The following is a 23850-nucleotide window of genomic DNA, read 5'->3' as shown; positions in this document are numbered from 1 at the left end:
TCATATTGTCCTTGCTCTGGACAATGATAAATGCCTGACATGAGAATTGGTTACTTCCTGGACTGAACCTTCTTGAAGAATCAATGTGATCCATGATATCACTGATGGCCATGTGTGAATCAGTGGTCCTGATATGGCCAGGGACCAAGTTGAGGTCCAAAGGTCCATGTAACCACCCAGTATCACGTGGATGTCTATGGTCTATGCCCTAGCCTGAGGCCATGGATGATGTCCATGTTCATGTTGTTTCCAGAGACCATGTCTTTATCCATGGTCCTACTCTAGCCACAATCTGTATTGAGAGCGAAAGGGTATAATGTCAAATTCCCAAAGAATCAGTAAAAATATTGTTCTGAAAAACAGAAACAAAATAAAGTGGAATAGTATATGAATCTATGAAAATGTAAATGGCCATGACAAAGGTCTGTGAATAAAGACATTTGCCACCAATCCTGATGATCTGAATTCAATCTCCAGAATATACACATAGTTCCATTGGTGGTGAGAATGTTTCCACACTGAGACCATGTTGAGTAGGTCAGTGAGGCTGGTAGTGAGTGACAGACCTGGATGGATAAGATCTCCTGTGGAGAGACAGCCTAAGTAATAAGGGAAATAAAGAAGAGAAAAATCCCAGTTGTCCCAACGTAAAGCCTCAGTTTCCTGCAATCTACCCTGTGCCCACAGAACACCTACAAATGATCTGGTGTGAAAAGAACAATTTCTTCTTCATCAGGGCATGAAGCATCAGTGGTCAGATGAGAACAGACTATCTCATTGCCTCAGGCAAGTAAAGAACACAGCATTGAGTGGTAAGAACTCAAAGAAACTAGGTTTCTACATCCATGAAAGATATTGGATACAGGAATATTTGAACAATATGTACTGTTCCAAATAAGGATACACAAGTGTCTTTGAAGAACATTCACATGCAGTTTCTTCTGTCATGAGAATAACCAGTATTTTATCATCAGAAACCCAAGATTGCCATCATCTCTACACACGCGTAGAGTACCCCCCTTGTGCTGAAGACTAGGGAAGATATTAATGACAGTGAGGTGCCTAAGGAGGTAGGTCTGCAATCCAAAGGTGAAAAATCACCAATAATCTGCTTATTGTTCTTATGACAAGATAAGGATTAAATGAAATTATCTGGATTTTTCAATAAAGTATATCAATAAATCTGGGTGCCACCTGAGAAAAATTTATACAGGTAGTCTTATCTAAGAAGAAATGAGAGGCCCTTCCACAGTTTTCCATGGTAAACTCAACAGAATCTGGAATTCACACCCAGATACCTCATCACAACATTCTAGCAAATTTCTATCTGGTTATTTTTCATATCTTTAGTGTCATAATTAGTATTTATTTGTTGACAAATTGTTCTAGTTTCCTTTAGGTCTTTACCTTAGGTTTTTGAATAAAGGAAAAATATGTTCAATAAATAATGTTATTTTCTACTGTAAGAAGTAGGATAAACAAAAATAAATGAAACTCAATCAATCAGGAAAGAGGTAAGAATAGAGACAGAAAGGGAAATAAACAAAATATTAAATGTAAAAACAATACGGAGCTTTCCCGGCTAGTTTTATGTCAACTTGACATGAGTTACAGTCATCTGAAAGGAGGGAAACTCAATTGAGAAAATACCTCCATAGTATCAAGATATACTTCAATTTTAAATAGTGATTGATGGGTAAGAGTCCAGTCAATTGTTGGTGGTAATATTCCTGGGTAAGTAGTTCTGGCTTTTATGAGAAAACAGGTTTTAAATAATACATGAGGAAGAGGCCATTAAACAATACTCCTCCATGGCTTCTGTATCAGCTCCTAAATCCAGGCTCCTTCTCTGTATGAGTTCCTACCCTGATTCCCTCCAATGATGGATCACAGTGTGGAAGAGTAAACCAAGTAACCAGTTTCCTCTCCAAGTTGCTTTTGGTCATATTGTCTCATCACAACAATAGAAACCCTAAGACAGGGAAAGAAGGGGTAGCTTATTAGTGAAATACACACTGTTTTTACAAAGGACCTGAGTTTAGTTCCAAGAATGCAGGCTCACATCCTTCTATAATTCCAGGTTCAAGAGATCCAATGCCCTTCTCTGATCTGCAATGGCATAGTATTTCATCCCCACTCTTATATATGTGCATATAATTAAAAACAAACAAATAAATTTGAGAAGCCAGTAAAAACAAGCATTTGTTATTTGGATAAATTAATATTAAAAAACTTTTAGCACAGATCATGAAGTTAAGAGAGAGGGAATTATATAAAATTAGTAAGTAACCTTGAGAATGGAAGTATATTATTTCTGACATTTCAGAGGCATAAAGAAATGTTATCAGTAGTCATACACAAACAACTTAGTTAGCCAGGTGAAATTTAGATAGCCATGTTCCTTAAAAGATAAAATTACCAAACTTACTCAACAAGGAGCATAAATTTGAATAGACTTACAGCAATAAAGACCTAATTAACAATCAAAAGAGTCTACAAAGAAAAGTTCAGAATTAGGTATTTCCATTAATGGATTCCAATGGATTCAATGCTTCAAAAACTTAAAAAGACAGACAAGCAAGGAAGGCTTGACTCTGCATTTCTTTATACAGGGGCAGTGTGGTCCCATCATTAAATCAGAAAAAAAATAATAAAAGAAAGCTTAATTTTAGTTTGATTAGTGAATATAGCCATAAATACCACAAAAAATACCAATAAGCTTGATTGAAGTTAAATTTATTTAAAAATGTTATACGTGTTGATTAAAATAGGTTTATCACAAGATTAATTCAGGATATAAAATTTATCAATGCAATTAATCTATTTTTTGAACTTCTGTTTTAATTTTTAATTGGACCTTTTGTTTATTTACATGTTAATCTTATCCCTTTCCCAGTTTCCTCTCTGTAAACTATAACCCATCCCTATTACCCTTCTTCTGTGAGGGTGTTCCCCTACTCACCTACCCTCTTTTGCCTCAGTACCCTAGTATTTCTCTACACTGAAGCAACAAACCTTCAGAGGACCAATGGGAGGACTCCTTTCCCACTGATGTTAGAGAAGGCTCCTTTAACTCCTTCATTATTTCTCTAACTCCTCCATTTGAGTCCCTGTGCTCAGTCCTATGGTTGGCTGCAAACCTCCACACATGTATTGGTCATAATCTGGCAGAGCCTCCCAGGAGACATCTGTATCAGGCTCCTGTTAGTAAGCACTTCTTGGCATCAGCAATAGTGTCTGGGTTTGGTGTCTCTATGTGGGATGGATCCCCAGGTGAGGTAGTCTCGGGATGGCCTTTCCTTAAGTCTCTGTTCTACTCTTTTCCCTGTATTTCATTTAAACAGAAAGCATTTTGGGTTAAAATCTTTGAGATGAGTGTAAGGTCCCATTCTTCAACTGGGGAAGGCATGTCTAATCTCTGGATATGGTCTCAACAGGTTCTTCCTCCTATCTGTGGGGTATATCAGCTAATTTCATCCCTGTGGGGTCCTGGGAGTCTCTTGCTTTCCTGGCATCTGGGATTTTCTGGTTGCTACCCTCAATTCTCCATCCTCCATTGCTACATTCCTGTTTAATTTCCTGACCCTTTGAATTACTCCTCCAACTCCTCCCATACCAGATTTCCCCCTCTTTGTCTCCTCACCCTTTTTCCTTCTTCCCAAGTCCCTCCAAATTTCTACTTCCCTTGATTATTTTGTTCCCACTTCTAAGTAGGACTGAAACATCCATTCTTTGGTCTTCATTCCTCTTAAACTTTATGTGGTCTGAGAGCTGTATCGTGGGTATACAACACTCTTTGACTAATATCCAATTATCAGTGAGTACAAACCACATGTATCTTTTGTGACTGAGTTCCTCACTCAGGATGATATTTTCAAGATCCATCCATTTGCCTGGGAATTTCATGATGTCATTGTTTTAATAGCTGAATAGTATTCCATTGTGTAAAAGTCCCACATTTTCTGTAACCATTCTTATGTTGAGGGACATGTGAGTTGTTTCCACTTATTGGTTATTAAAATATGGCTGCTATGAACATAGATGAGCATGTGTTTTTATTACATGTTAGAGCATCTTCTGTGTATATGCTCTGAAGTGGTATAGCTGGGGGTTCTCAGGTAGTACTATGTCCAGTCTTCTGAGCAACCACCAGACTGATTTCCAGAGTGGTTGTGCCAGCTTACAAACCCACCAGCAATGGAGGAATGTTCTCTTTCTCCACATCCTCACCAGCAATTCTTGTTCCTGAGTTTTTAATCTTAGCCATTCTGACTGGTATGAGGTAAAATGTCAGGGTCGTTTTGATCTATATTTCCCTGATGAAGAAGGATGCTGAACATTTCTTTAGGCAATTCTCAGCCATTAGAGTATCCTTAGTTGAGAATTCTCTGTTTAGCTCTATTCCCCATTTTTTTTTGAGTTTAAAGGTGACAGATTAATTAATCTGATGGAGAAAATGCAAGGCCACAGGGGCTTGATTATTGCTGGTTGCTTTTAGCCACATTTACAGTAAAATGGCAAGTAATAATTAGAGTAGAAATAGTTGAGCAACTTAAAGCTTGTGCAGGAAAGCACTTAATCATTTAAAGTTGCAGTAGCCACAGAGGGTGTTCTTGTTATTGAGATGAATGTCACTGAAGAGAATCCATTGCATGGGGATGATATTAAAAATGTCTTTTAGGGCATCTCATGAATTTGTAAGACACAGAATGCAAGACCCATGGGATGATGGAAGCGTCCACTAACATTCATATGTAATGGCAGAGGGTTTGTAGCAGTACTGTACTCCCTGAAAGCATCCCTAGTAAGTCGGTGCATGAAGCTATGAAGGTGAAGGCAAAGCTGGGATTGAAACTAGTGATGCCAGACATGGAAAGTTTACCATGAGTCTTCAGAAAGTCATTAGAGCCACTCCAGGAGAGTGGCCACATGAGCTACAGCCAGCAAATGGATAGTGGAATTGTTGCTCACATCCTTGAAGCTTCAAGTTTAACAAACAAATGCCTTGAATCAAGACACACAGACAGAGGATTTAATTTTTAGATAGGCTGAGTTTCAGTCTTCTTTGGGCCCTTCCATTACTTTCACTTCCTCACTGTTGGAAATGGTAGTTTTCACTCTGTGCTCTTGAACTTTGCAAGTATGCCATTCATTTAGCAGGTTTTTTTTTTATTTACATGTAAATTTCTCCATTCCCAGTTTCCCCTCCAAAAAACAAAGAAACAAACAAAAACAACCAAAACAAACCCCTGTTGCCTCCCACTTCCCCATGGCTGCCACCCCGCCCTCTCCCACTTTCTGGCCCTGGCATTCCCCTACACTGGGGCACAGAACTTTCACAGGGCCGAGCTCCTCTCCTCCTATTGATGATTGAATTTGCAATCCTCTACTATACACATGCTGCCTGAACATTTTTTAATATGGTTATTTGGTTCTCTGTGTGTAACTTCTTCTGTTCTTTGTATATACTGGATGTTAGCTCTTTATCAGTTGTAGGATTGGTGAAGAACTTTTCCCAAATTGTTGGTTGCTATTTTATCCTATTGACCATGTTCTTTGCCTTACAGAAGCCAGGCAATTTTATGAGATCTCATTTGTTGAGTCTTGATCTTAGAGCATAAACCATTGGTGTTCTGTTCAGGAAATTTTCCCCTGTGCCCATGTGTTTGAGGCTCTTTCATTTCTCTTCTATTAGTTTCAGTGTATCTAGTTTTATGTGAAGGTCATTGATCCACTTGGACTGGAGCTTTTTTTATGGAGATAAGAATGGATCAATTTGCATTCTTCTACATGCTGGCTACCAGTTGAATCAGCACAATTTGAAACTGGAAGGATCTTGTCCCTGGCTTTCCGTTGATTTCTGTGTCCTAATGGCTTCGAGCAGGTCCTTTGGAGCAGAAGTAATGGTCTTACTTGTGCTCACAGGTGTGTCAGCACTCTTGGTAGGCCAGCTATCTCCTGGTGGGATTTTGGTATGGAGCACAATTAGTCTTAATAGAATAATTATATGAATTGTCAGGAGCCATTTTGCCTGCTTCTGTGAGAACCTGCCTGTCAGGCAGAGTAAAGGCATGCCAGGATCTGCTAGCAGATTTTCTGGCCCGCTGATGCATGGAATGATAAGAGGAGCTACACTTGAAGATCAAAGTGAGGGGCTGAATGCTTTATTAATCTTGGTCGAAGGAACAGGGAGTCCTCTGGATGGGAACAGATACCAGTCTATGTCTGTCATTGTCTCTGCTAGGTTGTGACTTTTCTTCCATGATACTGTAAATTATGTAAAGGCCATGATAAATATATTCAGGGCTGGCATATGGAAGACCTGCAGGCCTTCCAATTTCTATCTTTTGTCTCTGAGACTTTTTTATCTTTCCTATAATCATCCTTACCCCCACCCCTCTGAGGATGGTTCGAATTTGTACTAGCCTGACTGGTGCAATGAATAGTATGAATATCACAGGCATAGAAGCAACAACAGAAATAGATGAATACCCTGTAAAGGGTCATGAAGTTTGTGGTATAGGCCACAAGAACACATATTCTTTCCTCAGCTCACTAGCTCACTATATTTTTGGATCTTTCCTCTGTTAATAAAGTATCTCTAATTCTGTTTCACACACACACACAACCACACACACACACAAATGAACAGCACACAGATGTAAGAGTCTTTGAAATGCTCTGACATTAATAGGATGTCTGTATCACACTACTCACTCTTGAGGATCATGCAGAGGTCTATGCAGAAGAGGAGGTGGAAAGAATGTAAAAGCCAGAAGGTGATAGATAAATCCAAGGACACAACAAAACTGAAGCACTTAAGAACTCACAGATATAGTGAAAGCACACATGCACAGTCACACAAAAGCTCAAGCTAGACAAATAGATATCATGGAAGAGAGAAAGTGAACTCTAAGTACTACTATCCAAGAAGCTATTTGCAATTGAGTGTTGCAGGGATATAAAAACTCAGACTTCTTTAATGAAGTGATAGTACATATATTAATTATACTCTAGGGCATAGATCCCATCTTCAGAAATAGTTGGCCAATAGAAATTGAACCCTCTTGTTTGTCTCTACAAGAGAGAAATAAAATGAGATTGTGTAGGTAAAGAGATTAGTCAAGTTTCTTGAGAAATATGGCTTGGATAAAAAATATGATCAAAATATATTAAAGCATTTTCTAAAGTTTTTATTTTTGCTTTAAGAATTTGTACAATATGTTTTTGAAAGTATAAATGTCAAGAATATCTACTGGGTGATAGAACATACTTCTCTCCGCCTTATCTCCCACATAAAATTCCATGAATGTGCTTTCTAGTAAGTAGGAGAGATAAGAAATGATACATCAAAAGGAGCAGAAAGAAAAAGTTTCACATTTTCCCACTTAGAGGTAGGACAAGAGGGAGAGAGACAGAGAGAGAAAGAGACAGAGAAACAGAAAGAAAAGAGAGGGATGAAGAAAGAGAAGAAAGTAAGGGAGGAAGGAAGAAAGGAAGGAAGAAAGGAAGGAAGGAAGGAAGGAAGATTCAACATCTTTTTCTAGCCATAAAAGGGTGTACTGAGCACGTGATTCAACAAAATATTGCACTAAGTCAGCAATCATGATGCACGGTCAAAGTCAACCTCCAAAACCCATGTTCTCAGACAGAACTCAGACTTAAAGCCCAAGCCTGAACATTCCATCTCAGAATCAGGAAAACACTTTCAATATACTCAGGTCAGTGGAGCCCAGTTTAAGAGTAGCCCCAGAGTTTGGGACAAACCCAGCACTAGGAAGTCCTTTGGCCTCAGACCAAACTCTGTGGACCTACATTCCAGATTAATAACTATCCGCTATGTACCCATAATTCTGTTTGTCACGGGAGATGTTTCAGTGGCATAGTATATGTATAGTATTTTATATAAAGAGAATCAAATGCTTTTTTTTGTTCAACTTCTTTAATTCTCTAACTCCACTGGAAGAAGGAAATATAAATCTATTTATGTAAAATTTGGCCAAAAAAATGTTCATGGAAACTTTATCTGTTAGAGCTCTAAACTAGAAAAATCATTGATTTTTCTCAAATGGTCAATTGGTAAGTGAATGTTGTTATAATTGAAGATTATTCAGAAACAACAGAATTAACAATTGATAAATTCAACAAGAGTATTATAAAGAATTAAAAGTTCAATCCACAATGATTGTATATTGTATGATTCTACATGTGAAATGTTCTCAGTATGACAAAACTGTATGACTGGCAAACTTACCAATGTTCTGCAGTTGGGTGGAAAGTTGGCCTGTAACACCATGGAGTTTCTTGGCATTGATTGGTAGCATGTGCCTTGCTCTTGGAATATTGTACACAAATTATACACATGATTAATTCCATAGTGATACATGCTAAAATAAGTATATATCAAAGCTGACAAAACTCAAGTTTACATTTAACACTATTGTATATCTGTCCACTGGCTAGAAAATACATCATGGTGATTGAAGATGACTCTGTTGGGAAAGTCATAAAAAAGGAACACAGAAGCTATCAATTTTTTGCAGTTTATTTGAAATTTAAAAATAAACTTGGCTTTAAAATAGGCTGGTTTTTAAATTTCACTTTATATTCTCTACACAGCTTCTATTCTCTCTTCCTAGTCTCACCCTTAAAAATCCCTCTTCCTGCTGCAACCACCCCTTCTCCTCAGAGAAGAACCATCCCTGGATAACAACCCACACTGGGGCATCTAGTTCCAGCAGGTCTAGGCGAATTCTCTCCCATTGAAGACAACACAGACAGTGCAAGTAGGGAGTAAAGGCATCCAATGGCAGGGAACAGAGATCAAGACAACCCTTGTTCCATTTGTTAGGAGAACCATATGAATACCAAACTACACAGTTGGTACAAATGTGTAGAGTGTCTAAGTCCATGTTCTGCATGCTCCCTGATTGGTAGCACAGGCTCAGGTTAGTTGACTCTGTGCATCTTCTTTCTCCTCAAATTGCTCATTTCTATCACTCAATCTCCCAGAAGACTCCCAGAGCTCCATCTGGTGTTTTACATAGGCCTTTACATTTGCCTCCATCCAATACTGAATGAAGCCTCTTGGAATACAATTATGTTAGGTTCCTTTCTGCAAGGAAAGAGGAATATTATTAATAGTGTCAAGAGTTGTCTCTCTCATATGGGATGGGTCTAAAGTTGGGACAGTCATTGGTTGAATGTTTCCACAGTCTCTGTTCCATCTTTATCCCTGCATTTCTCATAGGCAAGATAAATTTTGGGTTGAAAATTTTTAGATAGATTGATATCCCCCTCCCTCCTCTGGAATTCCTGCCTGGCTACAGGTGAGGATTTCAGTCTATATATCACTGTCTAGTAGGAATCTAAAGTAAGGTCACCTCTGTAGTCTCCCAGTATCTTCTCCCAATCCAGGCCTCGAGCTAGTTACCAGAGGTGACCCCCACTGATTTCTATTCTCACTCCCAGGCATCTCTCAGTCTTCTTCTCCTCACACCTGATCACCATCCTTGTTCTACACCTATCTCCTATTAAGTTGGCACTTTCCATCTATGTCCTGTGACTTAGTTTTCCCTTCTGAGTGATATTCACTCATCCTCCCTTTGGACTTTCTTATTACCAGGTTTCTTTGATTTATGGGTTACAGCATGGTTATCCTACACTTTATGGCTAATGATCACCTAGAAGAGAGTTCAGACCATGTATGTTTTATGGCTCTGTGTTTCCTCACTCAGGATGATATTTTCAAGTTCCATCCCTTTGCCTGCAAAATTTGTGATGTTTTGGTCTTTAAAATTGAATAATATTCCATTGTGTAGGTATACCATATTTTCTTTATCCATTCTTCAGCCTGTTAACATTTGATATTTCATTAAATGTCTGGGTCTGTGGAAAACTTATACAGTCATATGATTAATGATTGCATTCCTGATCAGCAACCATAATCTATTTTTCCATTAGTTTTGGATTTTGTTGACTTTCTTTATTTCTCTTAACCCCTAGAGAACTTATTCATCTTGGATAAGATTTCTTCCTAGATCCTCAAGACATTGTTCAGGTATAACCTGGGATTCCGGACACTTTGATGATAAAACCCAATTGGGCAGTAGATGAGAATAAATTAGCTTAACTATGTGATAGAGGGAAAAGGTGCACTCAAACAAGCAGCACTAGAAGTCTCCTCAGAAATCAGTGGCTGGTCAAGATTGTGAAAGAAGCTATAAGAACATTCTGTTGATACAACCAAACAAAAGAAAAGAAAACATTTCTGTCCCTCTAAAGTCTAAAGCATGCATCCAAACAGTGAATGTCCAAGGTAGTGAGATGATACATTCCTTCCTCCCAGGCTAAGAAACTATCTGAGAAAGTATCATGTTCTGGTGCAGTACTTAAACATAAAATTAATTTTCTCAAAGCTGTAGTTAAAATCAAGGTCTGAATGCTAGCTGAATTTCCCATGATCATGCTGTGCTCCCAGCTCTAGACAGTTGTTTTCTTGTAACATGTATCTCTTTCTCCGTCCCATAGAAATGTCTAGAATGAAGCTTCAAAGCCTATCTTCTGGCTACCCTTACTTCTGCTATTCTTGGCTTGGCTGCCACCAAGAAGGACCAAGGTCTCCGTGGTTTTAAAGTTAATGTAACAGTCAAAATATTACTGTTGTAAGACTAACAGAAACATATGATCATTTTCTTTAGTTGTTAATTTAGTTTTTGACCTGCCTGTTGTCTATTTACTATTTTATTTTCTGTCCCACATTCTGTCACTCAAAATAACCACAATGGCTTTATAATGTGTTATTTGGTTCAGATATGGTTTGGATCCTTCCCCTAAAGATTTGTGTGCTGGAGACATGGTCCACAGCATGGCACTGTGGAGGTGATATCTAGTGGAAGATATTGAAGTCTTCCTAATAGCTTGAGGGCTTCTTCACTTTTCAGTGAGACTAATGTGAATCTTGCGAGTAAGTTAGTTTTCTACAAACTGGAATTATCTTATACATTCATTCTGTTTTTTCTCCACACGTGAGATTCCCTTTTCATTTGTCAGTGATGTTACCCATGCAGCCAGGGACTCTGCCATGCTATTTGGGCCCCACAAACACTACTATGACCAATAGAAACTACTTACCTTACAAAGTATCTAGCTTTAAATATATTGTTATAATAGCAGAAAGCAGACTAATAAAGGATTTTGTAGTAGGACTTCATTTTTGGCACTCCATTGTTCTGATGTCATTTGTCCTTTTGAGTTGCCTCAGAAGAAAAGGAGCACTAATTTCCATCCACTCAGGGGTTGTGTTAGAGCAGAGGCTGCCATCTAAAAAACAGGCAGAGAAGATTGCATTTATTTAACCCAGACATTGTATAGACTGGCATAGAATAATTAGACAAAACAACAACAGTAGCAACTGCACTACTGATAAATTATATTAATAATAATGATGATAATAATTAAGAACAGTTATAGTGCTTGATGTCTTGAGTTTAGATTTTAAAACTCTCTTCCTCTATTTATAAGTTGAGGCTGTGTAATTCACACATTTTGCTCTGCCCAATTATCTCCTCCAGTTATCTCATCTCCTCCCACTAGACATTCTTGAAATGTTGATGAACCACATCCTTTTAAAAATATCTCATTTTTATTATATTTGTGAACTTCATGACAAATACAATGTTATTTTGATCATATTTGCCTCCCTCTAACTCACCTTGGGATCATCCTAAACATTTCTCTTCCAGGTTCTCAGTTAAAAAAATAACTCACTGAGTTCAATTTGTTCTGTTCATACAAGCATTATCATTGGACTAGCCACTGAAACACTGGCAACCTCCCAAGTCCACACTCCAAAAGAAAACTGAATTTCCCTCAGTACCTCAGCTAGGAGTGGAAGTATTCATGTTCCTTCTTCATCTATGTTAGAATAATGTCTGTCTTGATCATGTGGATATCTTTTACCAACAGACTTTCATACTGCAAGTTCTTGTCATGTCTAGAAGATACTGTTTCACCATAGTCCTCTATGTCTGGCTCTTAGAATATTATCCACCTCAATTCTTCAATTGCCTTTGAGTCTTTGTGTGTGTGTATGTGTGTGGGGGGGGTTAAGGCCCAGAATGCCTGACTTTTGCTGTCATTTGATTGTGTGTCTTCATCGTTTCTGTTTCTTGAGTAAATCTGCCTTGTATCTGTAAAATAATATATAGAGAAAGCAGGATACCTGTAGAAACAGCTTCTGTCTAGGTGCTGTTATAACATCTAGATATGACAGCTTATAGAAATGAAAACAAGTTGGGTACATGAGAGAAAGGGAAGAGGGACACAATAAGATTATATTTTAATCCCCTCAAAATAAAATAATAAATAAATAAATAAATAAATATATAATAGTTTTTTGTATTCTTTTTCTGGCCACTTTCTTACTTCAGTAGCTAAAAAAGTATGTGAGGGGTTTTTAGTATCTCTTCATCTATATTTTATGCTTATGTATATGCATATGCAGGTTGTTTGCATGTATCTTTTTCCATGTCATTGTCATATAAGATACCTATGGGGGCACAGAAATGAGCACTTGGTCCTTTGAACCTAGTGTTACAGTTATTAACTGTCATGCAGATTCTGGTAATCAAACTCAGGGAACAACAAATGCCCTTAACTACTGAGCCATCTTTACAGACTAGAAGGCATGTATTTTTTCTCAAAACATGTAGTCCTTAATCAGCCTAATTCCTTGTAATCTACATGATATTATCTGTAGCATTTAAATCCCAACATCCCCAAGACAGGAATCCAAAGACCTAAGTCTTTTTACTACTACTGCCAATTACCTAGCAGTTAGTCTCCATAACTGTGAAGTTATTTTGGAAAAGATAGGATCTCCTTGAAGGGTATTAAACAACTGAGGGTTATGATGGAAATTCACCCTATAAACTTTAACATTGAGGATGGTAACACATTGACAATGCTGTTTGATAACTCAAATTTTACAGATTTAATTGTTTGCCCACTAAAACATGGCCCATTACCACTATGCAAATCAACAGAGATGTCTTCAGTAAAAACAATTATTTCACAGTTTCCCCTACCAGTAAGGCAATGCCATGCTGTCAAGGTAAAGTTTTCCCAGTTAACTGGAAATAATATACAAATTATAATTGAGACATATTTATACCTTTGTGTTGGAAGCATTTGGATGAAGTCTAATTGGGAAATTTGAAATGACACTTTTTTTATAAAAGGGAATGTCATTGTGTTAGATGAAGGTAGATAAAACAAAAGTATTATCACTTTGTTTTGAATAAATGGCAGATCTCAAATATCCCTTGTGAACTATTGATGGAGAGGGCTTTGAAATACACAGTTTACTCCTAATAAATAATACTTTTTTCATGCCCAATGAGTTGAATAGCATATGGATTCTAGAAAAGAAAAATTGGCCTATAAGCCATTATGGGCTTCCAATTACAACCAAAGCAATTACAACCTTTTTGTTGAGGCAAGGTAATCTGAAGGAGAAAGTCAGAGATAGAGTAGGCATGATGAACAGGACAGACTCTCTCAGGACATGTAGTTCTATCTAGCATAGCCTTGCTACTGCATAATCTGTCAAATGATTAACTGCCCTTTGCTTCTTTGCTGTTTTAGAATCAGTTGTACTTTTATGATGTTTAATTATTTGGTTAAACACATAGTTTTTTGTATGTCTGTGATTTGATGACTGTTTTGAACAGGTTGTCCAGAGGAAGTCAGGGCATATTCTAGTCACACACCCCAAATGCAATGCAACCATCTGTACAAATGTCAGCTATTTTCCATTTTGCTGAATGTCATTCTCTATTGAAGGCATCAAGTAGATTTAATCCAAGGGAAATGAATACTATCAATTGTATTAAGAGTGAAGGTTTGGTGTAAATCCAATGGACCAAAGCTGCTGATATCTGTGGTTGAATTAAGGGAAAGCCAGAAGAAGCTGACAAAGAGGGCAACCCTGGAGGAGGGTCAGCAGTCTCAATTAACTTGGACCACTGAGATCTCTCAAACACTGGACTACCAACCAGACATCATACAATATCATACACCAGATATGAGGTACCCAGTGCATATATAGCTGAGGATTCCTGGGTCTGGGTCCAGTCAAAGAAGATGAACCTAACCTTCTAGAGACTGGAGGCAACAGGGTGTTTAGAGGACTTGTTAGGTGGATAATGGGTAGTGAGGACATCCTTGTGGAAACAGGGGACAGGGAAGGTATGGGAGGTGGAACAGTCAAAAGGTGGACTGGCAAGGGAATAAAATCTGGAGTGTAAAAAATGAAAAAAGAAATAAAGGAAGAAAGGAAGATTAAATTTAAAAATAAAAGAGTCAAGGTAACTGTGCATCCTATCTGAAATTTTCCTTGTTCATTCGTGTAGGAATAAAAAGTATCAATAGATTAAATCAATTCTACATTTTTGATAGTTCTTTCCAATAAATGTCACAAAAGGGCAGAAGCATATCAGTTACTTAAATAAAGTCATGTGTTTCCTCTTCTGACAATCTGGTCAAGGAAGTAAGGCAGTCAGATTTAAAAAGTTATAGCACACAAGGAAAATGTTTGGAGTTGAACTCAGATAAGAAAATATTTCAATAGAGCCTAAATTGATTTCTTTAGCTTTCTCAGTATGGCAGCAGTTTAGAAGACAGCCCTCATATGGAGAGAGTGTCTTCTGGGTCTATTGCTGACTAAAATATGCCAGAGGCTTTTATCTTTCTCCATGTATCTGAGTCACCATGCTTACGGCATTTCCTTTCTTTTTAAAAGATTATAAATTGGATATTCAACTACTTGGATTTGGTTTAAAACCACCTTCAGATCTTAACTGAAGGGACCATGTACTGTGGGATGCTCTTCTCTTGACCCTGAATTATGCACAGACCAAACCCAAACACCAATTTCCAAGCACAAACCAATTGCAAAGGGATCCTTTATAAAACAAGAAAACGAGGCAATGTGGCTGAATCAGAATCAGACAGAAACTGCAGCAATAGTTTGCAAAGAGTTCATTTTAGGAGAGAAAATAGGAGCTTTATTTTAGAATGAACTGGAATGTATAGGTTAAGTTCTTATTGAGTATTTTAATTTGGTTAGTCAATTTTGATTGCCAAACTTTGGTGTTTTGATAGTTGGAACTTGGTGAAGGGTCTCAGGAATAAGTTAGTGGTCAAATTGAGGAAGAGCCCTTGCTGGCTGCCTTTAAGAATGTAATCCAACAATTTTGCATGGTAGTGAGGTAATAAGCAAATCCTGTTTGTCATGCTCATACATGACATGCTCAGGCCTGTGTTTGCCATGCTGGGGCATGCTAGAGCCCTTCACCAATTGCATTTTCTTCTTTCAGGCCTAGTTGTATTGTGTCTTGCTTAATTTTCATAGAGTTTGACTGTGGCACAAAGATGGAATCAGTCATTTTCTTAGACAGAAAGTAAGAAAATGAGCCTAGGGTAAATGTAATCTCACTAGGATATGCCATATGATGACAAGAGGGATACCCCCTTCTCATTTGCTGGTTCTTCTTCCCTGAAACAGGAACTCAGTTTCTCAGGTTTGCCATAACATATACAGGTCTTCCAAACAAGTAATGTCTATAGGCTGTTCCTAGACACATAATCTGTTGTAGCTTGCTTACAAGTCAGATCTTCCATCTTGAGTAAAAATTTCAATAGAAAGAAGGCATGGAAACACTTCACTCTAGTATTCCAAGTCCTTCACCCAAAATAAAAGACATAGAACCTTGAAAAGAAAATAAACATGACCTAGTGTTTCCTGGTCCTCTCCTCATCAGAACACTTGGAAAGAAATTGTGACTTCATAGATCTGCACAACAAGAAGAACAGATGTCTGTCTAGCAGTTATTTCTTTTATGCAAGGCTATTCAAACTCTTTAGCCTTATAGTAGGATTTCTAACTGAGTGATAGATTTAAACTGGGTACTCTGGAAATATTAGAATGTAACAAGTCAAAAGATTAATTGCCTGGACTAGATTTAGCTGCCTTCTGGAATGTATTAGTCAGGGTTCTCTAGAGTAGTATAACTCAGAGAATTAATCTCTCTACTTATATATAGAAAGGGAATTTTTAAAATTACTTAGAGGCTGTGATCAACCTAGTCTAACAATGGCTGCCTATGAATGGAAGTTCAAAGGATCAAGTTGTTTAGCTCATGAGTCTGGATGATTCAGCTGGTCTTCAGTATGAAGTTCTAATGGCAGTAAAGGAATGGACTTGCTAGCAAGGAAAGGGAGAGTACACAAGCTTTCTTCTTCTATGACATTATGTAGGCTTCCAGTAGGTGTGACCCAGATTATAGGTGGGTTTTCCCAGCTCAAAAGATCTAGATTAATTGTGTGTCCTCTGGAACAACATTATCAAAAACCAAACCACCAAAGCTTCCATGGACTAAACCAACAAAGAGTACACATGGGGGGACCTATGGCTCCACCTGAATACATGGCAGAGGATTGCTTTATCAGGCATCACTGGGAAATGAGTCCCTTGATCAGGTGGAGGCTCAATGACCCAAGGTAGGGGAATGCTAGGGAGCTGAGGCAGAATAGGGTGGGCAGGTGAGAAAGCACCCTCATAGAGGTAGGGGAAGGGAGAGAATAGAGGTTTTGTAGGGGGAAAACTAGTAAGAGGTTAACATTTGAAATGTAAATAAATAAAATAACCAATTAAAATGTGGGTCTTCCCAATCTGTGCCCAGGATCTGATCTTGTGCCACAGCTCTCTGCACTCCAATCACACCAACAGAAATCTTGTCACCTGTGAGTGCTGACACATCTAAGCTCAAAGTATTCATCATCCCAATCCTGCCCAGAGAAATCTTGACACCCAGGGGTGCTGACACACCTAAGATCACAGGCACACAGGAAGGACAAGTTCCAGTCAGAGACATCAAGTCCAACTAACACCAGATATAACCAGATGGCAAAAGGCAAGAAGAAGAATATAAGCACCAGAAACCAAGGTTACTTAACATCATCAGGCAAACAAGTAGAAGTCCTTACAGAGGAAAAGAATAAATCCATTAAAGAAATACTGGAAAACACAACCAAACAGGTGAAGGAATTGAACACAAGCAACTGGGATCTGAAAAATGAAAATAGTAATTGCAAAGGGAGACATCCCTGGAGATGCAAAATCTAGGAAAGAGATCAGGAATCATAGATTCAAACATCACCAACAAAATAGTAAGACACAGAAGAGAAAATCTCAGGTGTAGAAGAGACCATAGAAAACACTGACACAATAGTCAAAGAAAATGCATATTTGGGTTCAAGATTTACCTCAACAAAATGGTCCCCAAAGTATTGATTTGAACTCAACTAACTTGAAATAAAAATTCATTGCCTCACAATCCCTTAATGGGGCTTGGGCAGTGATATTGGTTGCAGCACTATGGATTCAGTACAGTACTTGAAGCTCTAGCTATAACAATATGACAACAAAAGAAAATCTAGAAGATAAAAGTTGGAGAGAAAGAAGCTAAAGTATCACTCTTCACAGATGATATGATAGTATACATAAACAATCCTTAAACTTCTACCAGAGAACTCCTACATGTGATAAACTTCAGCAAAGTAGCTGGATGCAAAATTAACTCAAGGAATTATATCCCTTCTTCATATAAAGGATAAATGGACTGAGACAGAAATTAAGGGAAAGACAGCCTTCAAAATAGTCGCAAATAATATAACATATTTTGGTGTAACTCTAATCAAGCAAGTGAAGGACCTGTATGACAAGAATATCAACTCACTAAAGAAAAAAATTAAAGAAGATATCAAAGTATGAAAAGATTTCCCATGATCATGGATTGATAGGATTAACAGTGAAAAGAGTGATCTTACCAAAAACAATCAACATATTCAATGCAATTCCCATCAAAATTACAACACATTTTTTTACAGACCATGAAAAAATAATTTTCAACTTCACACATAGAAAAACAAAACAAAACAAAAACATGGATAGCTAAAAACAATCCTGAACTATAAATTCACCATCCCTGATACTAAACTGTACTACAGAGTAATACTGATTTTTAAAACTACATGGCATTGTTATAGAAGCAGACAGATTGGTCGACAGAGTTGAATAAAGTACCCAGAAATAAACACACACACCTATGAACAACTGACAAAGAAGCAAAAACCACACAGTGGAAAAAGAAAGCATCTTCAACAAATGGTGCTATTCTAACTGGAGGTATATAAGCATGTAAATAGATCCATATTTATCACCCTGCACAAAATTCAAGTTTAGGTGGACAAAACACCTCAAAATAAAATTGAGTACACTAAATCTAATAGAAGAAAAATTTGGAAATAGTCCTGAATGCATTGGTACCGAAGACAATTTTCTGATTAGACCTCATGAAACTGAAAGGCTTCTTTAAGGCAAATGACACTATCAATAGGACAACCTACATATTGGGAAAAGATCTTCACTACCCCTATATCTGACAAAGGGCTTATCCTTAAAATAAAAAGAACTCTAGAAGTTAGACTCCAACAAATCAAATAACCCAATTTTAAAAATGGGCTATAGGGAAAAACAGAGAATTCTTAAAATAGGAATTTCAAATGGCCAAAAAGCACTTAAAGAAATGTCCAATGTCCTTAGTTATTAGGTAAATACAAATCAAAATTAACCTGAGATACTATGTTACACCTGAATCGACTCCTGTGAGTCTCCCCCATCCCAGGTCTCTGGCACTTCAGAATTACTAGGATCAAATGATAGCACATGTTGCCTAGTATGTAGAGAAAGGGTAACACTCCTCCATTGCAGCTAGGATGGCAACTTGCACAATCATTCTGGAAATCAATGTGGTAGATTCTCAGAAAACAGAATAGTTCTACTTCAAGACCCACTTATTCTACTCCCAGGCATATACCCACAAGATGTTCCACCATTCCAGAAAGACACATGCTCCAAAATGCTCACCACAACTTTATAATAGCCAGAAACTCGAAATAACCCAGATTTTTCTCAATTGATGAATGGATACAGAAAATGTAGTTCATTTACACAATGGAATACTAGTCAGCTATTTTTAAAAAGGACATCCTGAATTTTGCAGGCAAATAGATGGAACTAGAAAAATATCATCCTGAGTGAAGTAACTCAGACCCTAAAGAACATGCATGGTATGATAAGTAAGTGTTAGCTATAAAGTACAGGATCATGATACATTTCAAGAGCCAATGAAGCTAAACAAGAAGAAAAGCCCAAAAGAAGATGCTTAAATATCCCTTAGAAGGGTGAATAAAAGAGTCGTAGGAGACAGAGTGAGGGGTAGTTGGGTGGGAGATGAGATGGGTAGGGCATTGGAGGGAATGGGTAAAGGAAAGGAGGGATTGGGATCAGGTGGGGGGAGAGACAGGAGAGAGACATAAGAGGGCCAGAAGAATGAATGGATAGCAGCAGCTGCTAGGGATGGCGGTGAGAGGGTGGGAAATCTCTAAGAAGTGCCAGAGACCTGGGATGGGGGAGACTCACAGGAGTCGATTCAGGTGAAGATAGCTGAGATGCATAGCAGTGGGGATATTGAACCTGAAGAGGCTACTTCCTATAGCCAATCAGGACCACCAGGGGATATATAAAGATACCAACCCATCTACACAACTTTTAATCTAAAATTTGTCCTGTCTCAAAGAAATGCAGAGAAAAAGATGGATCAGAGACTAAGGGAATGGTCAACAAGCTCAACTTGAGACCCATCCCATGGATATGAAGCAATTCCTTACATATTAATGATATCTTTATGCTTGGAGACAAGAGACTAGCATAACTATACTCTGAGAGGCTGCACTCAGCAGCTGACTAAAACAGATACAGATACCAAATCCAAAGTTTGTATGAAGATCTGTGACTATTATGGGGGAATGAGTGAAGGCTATAAAGGGGATCAGATCTCCACAGGAAGACCAACAAAGTCAACTAACATGGACACTTGGGGCTCTCCAGGACTGTGCCATCAACCAAAGATCTTAAAGGGCTGGACCAATGCCCCCAGCACATAGGTAGTACATGTGTAGCTCAGTCTCCATATGGGTCTCCTAACAACTGGAGTAAGAGCTTTCCATAAAGCTGTTGCCTATCTGTGGAATCCTTTCCCAATTAAGCTGCCTTGTCTGCTCTCAGTAGGAGAGAATATACCTAACCCTGCAGAAACTTGATGTGCCCAGGCAGGGGATGCCCAAGGGACACACCCATCATCTAAGAGAAGAAAGGGATATGGATTGGAGGACTGGAGACAGGTGCAGCAATCAGGGTGTAAAATGAATTAATTAATTAATTTGGAGAAAAATAAAAGGGCTATGAAAAGACTTCCATAATTCTGTGCTTAAGTGTAAAATTATTAGCATGTAACTTGATTGAACATGATACGTAAGGAGACTTTTATACAAGTGAACAAATAGAGTTAAGACATTACCCTTAATAAGAAAATTCAAACACTATGCAGACTATACAGCAGATATTGTTAAAACTAAACAAAATAGAAAAATAAAATAGGAAAGAAAATTTTTGTATCTTTCTCTATGGATAAAGTATTGAAGTAATCGCCAGCTTAATATGAATTAATGCTTATAGCACCAATTTGTAAACTGTAAATAGTTTCCCACTAACATGAACTTGACTCCTGTGGTGGTTTGACTATGCTTGGTGCTGTGAGTGGCAATAATTGGAGGCATGGCCTTGTTGGAGGAGGTGTGATTTTATTGGAAGAAGTGTGTCACTGTAGGAGTGGGCTTCAAGATCTTTCTTCTAGCAATGTTGAAACTGAAAGACCCCAGCGAGAGGAGACCCTCTCTAAAGTCACAAGAGAACATGGCCACCAAAAAACTAACAAGAGACCGATCATGAAGCAAACAGCATGAGGTTTATTCTGGGGGAAGCCAGCACACTGGGATCGCTCTCGTAACCCATGTGGTGGCAGAGGAGATTGATGCAGAGCACAAGAAATATAGGGTATTTAAAGGAGAAAACCACAAACCAGGGGGAGTGAAGGGGTAACCAAGGAAACATAAAAACAGTGGGAAATTTCAGAGGGACCCAACCCATGATTTAGTCAGGGTCATGAGAAAAACATCCTGCATAATCATTATTCTCAAGAATGTGGTTTCATCATTATCATTGTCTTTCACTTTGTGGTTGACTTCTCCCTGGAACCACCTAGATGTCTTACATCCTGCCCTTGTAAGTCAATGGGTTCCTGGAACTATCCAGCCTACATTCTTGGCTCGTTTCAGAGAAAATTTTCCATGCCTTTTATGTAAAAGCTTATACACTATATATTTCTACTAAATGATCTTTTCTTCTACCCTTCATTCCCCACTTCTTTTAGTGTATAGTTCTAATCATAGAACTAAATATCAGTATCATCATATTCTAGATTTTCCTGGCCTTGCAAAGTATAATATTGTTGGCATAACATTAAAATCTGAACAGAACTTATTCTTTCCCTGATAAAAGCAACTAATTTGTTTAGCAAACATGGACCTATAGTTAAAAGCAAGGGTAATATTAAAAGGGGTCTAACAAGGGAAGACACACCAAAGTAGTCATCCACAGGGATTTGCTAAACCAACTTTCAAACCAGTTTTGTTGTGCTTCTCTGTCCCTCTTTCTTTGATCTAGTCTCTCTCTGAGTTTATTCATGGAGTCTTTAATGACTCCTTAATGGTTTACATAAAAGAAACATTCTTCTTTGAGAGCAATGCATAGCCCTCCATCTTTTAGAAGCAGTAAGTTTAATCCCCTCTTATTTTGTAAGATCACCTCTGAGAGGAAAGTCAGGGATTCTTGGAGGTCAGTCAAAGTCCTTTTTATTCTGTCTATATTTAAATCAATGGCAGCTCTTAACTCTCCATAATTCTTATTCTGCAATGCCATAGCAGATGTTCCTGTAGCTGCTCCTACAGTCTCTAAGCCCAGCCCCAACATAACTGTCAGGAGAACTCCTAACTCTCTTCTATTGCCAGGCACTACCTTACTAGGCTCCCAGGCTTCCTAGCTTCTCTTCATTCCTGTCTTATTTCTCTTCAGCTCTCTAGCCTCTTATTCCTTCTGACTCTCACACTAGACTCCATCTTCAAAGACTTTCTTTTAGATGTTCTATCTCTTCACTATGCCCTTTTACAGTCCTTCTGCAACATTTCTTTTTCTTTCTCTGTTATAAAACACTTTCTCAGATACCTGCACTAGTTTTCTTAACGACCTGTCGTGCATCTCTTCTAACTTTTGTAGTCTTTCAACTTCATAAGAAATCCAGGAACGACTGAATAATAGAGAGTGTATGGGAAGCCTAACACAGCTTCCAAAAATATTGCCAATTGATAGAGACTGCTGGACCCCTGGATAGTCCTTACTTCAAAATGTTGGAGCATCAATCATCAGCCTTCTGGTCCATGAATGTCTGAAAACTAGGAATATTAAGGACTTGCCTACTCTGTCTTGGCAGATATAAGCTGTCCTAGGCCCGTGTGTCCTTTTTGGACAGTATCGTCTGCAGATGAAGAAGCAACTTTCACCTAGTGGCTGCCTCACCAATGATGCTTAATTTCCTCTTTGAGTCTGAGAAAGGGGTACTGTCTGGAACAGACATGTCTCTAGAAAAATGAATAAATAATACCAAATGCCACATTCTGTGGGTTTCTGATGTTTTTGAAAAACAACTATCTATGTAAAGTAATCTGGACTATTGTCTGTGAATTACTCTCAGCTATTTTTAATTAAAATCGTGAAATCACCCTAACAATAAACTCAGAGCCATGAATTTGCTAATTTGACCCTAAACTCACAGGTCTAAACATCTCAGATCTGTCTATAACAGCACATCTCAGATCTGTCTATAATAGTAGTAAAAGAAGGACTGGGTCTAAGCCCTGTCCACTAGGAAAATAAAAGAATTACTTATAAGCCTACAGACAACTCTTACTGAATCTAGAAATCTCTTAAGTGAATATAGAGGACTTGATCTTTTGGTCTTGATGTATGCACAACAGAACTGTATTAGCTACACCTCTCAGTCAATAAGAACACTATTGTACACCCAATCTTAACAACAAATTCTCAATTTAAAAGCTCTTACTCATTTCTTGCATACCAGTTTAATATATAAATGATTTATAACACAAGCCTCAACTTTCACCAGTCACTACTACATATATAGGATACAAAACTCAAAATTAATAATATAAATATTAAAGCAAACTTTCTGGAAATAAGCTGTGTATCTGAAGAAATATTCAAATACCTGACCAAATTCTAGTATGCACAAATCAAATAATTTTCAGTACAGGGTAAATATTAGCAGAAGGTCCCTTTACCAAAGATAACTTTGATTTTGTATCAAAATCAATTCTGTACCAAATAGGAACATGTGACTTTAACTCAGTAACAAATCATAAGGCTTTCTATTAAATGAGATTATAGCTATACAATTAAATCTGGCCACTTTTCCTATTCTAAATATGACCATTTTACATTTTCTAGAAACACAGCCTATCAACAACCCTTTCCAGCCCCAAAGCCCAGGGAACTGGGTAAAAGACTCTTAAAAACTTCTTCAAGCTGAATGGAGGCATAGAGCTATAAGGGGAGGGGGATGGAAAAACAGAATTGGTATTCTGATGTCTGTTTCTTGACTGGATCAGGCTGAAGTTCAGGACACCAGGAGTTCAAGCAGGCCAGTTTAGCACGCCTGATGAAGGAATTTACCAAGGCTATACATTTCTGCAACATATGAATCTCAAAACAATATCAATAACAGTATCAATAAGATATATATATATATATAT

Source organism: Mastomys coucha, unplaced genomic scaffold, assembly GCF_008632895.1.
Source record: "Mastomys coucha isolate ucsf_1 unplaced genomic scaffold, UCSF_Mcou_1 pScaffold5, whole genome shotgun sequence".
Taxonomy (NCBI): Eukaryota; Metazoa; Chordata; class Mammalia; order Rodentia; family Muridae; genus Mastomys; species Mastomys coucha.
This window is presented reverse-complemented; position numbering follows the sequence as displayed.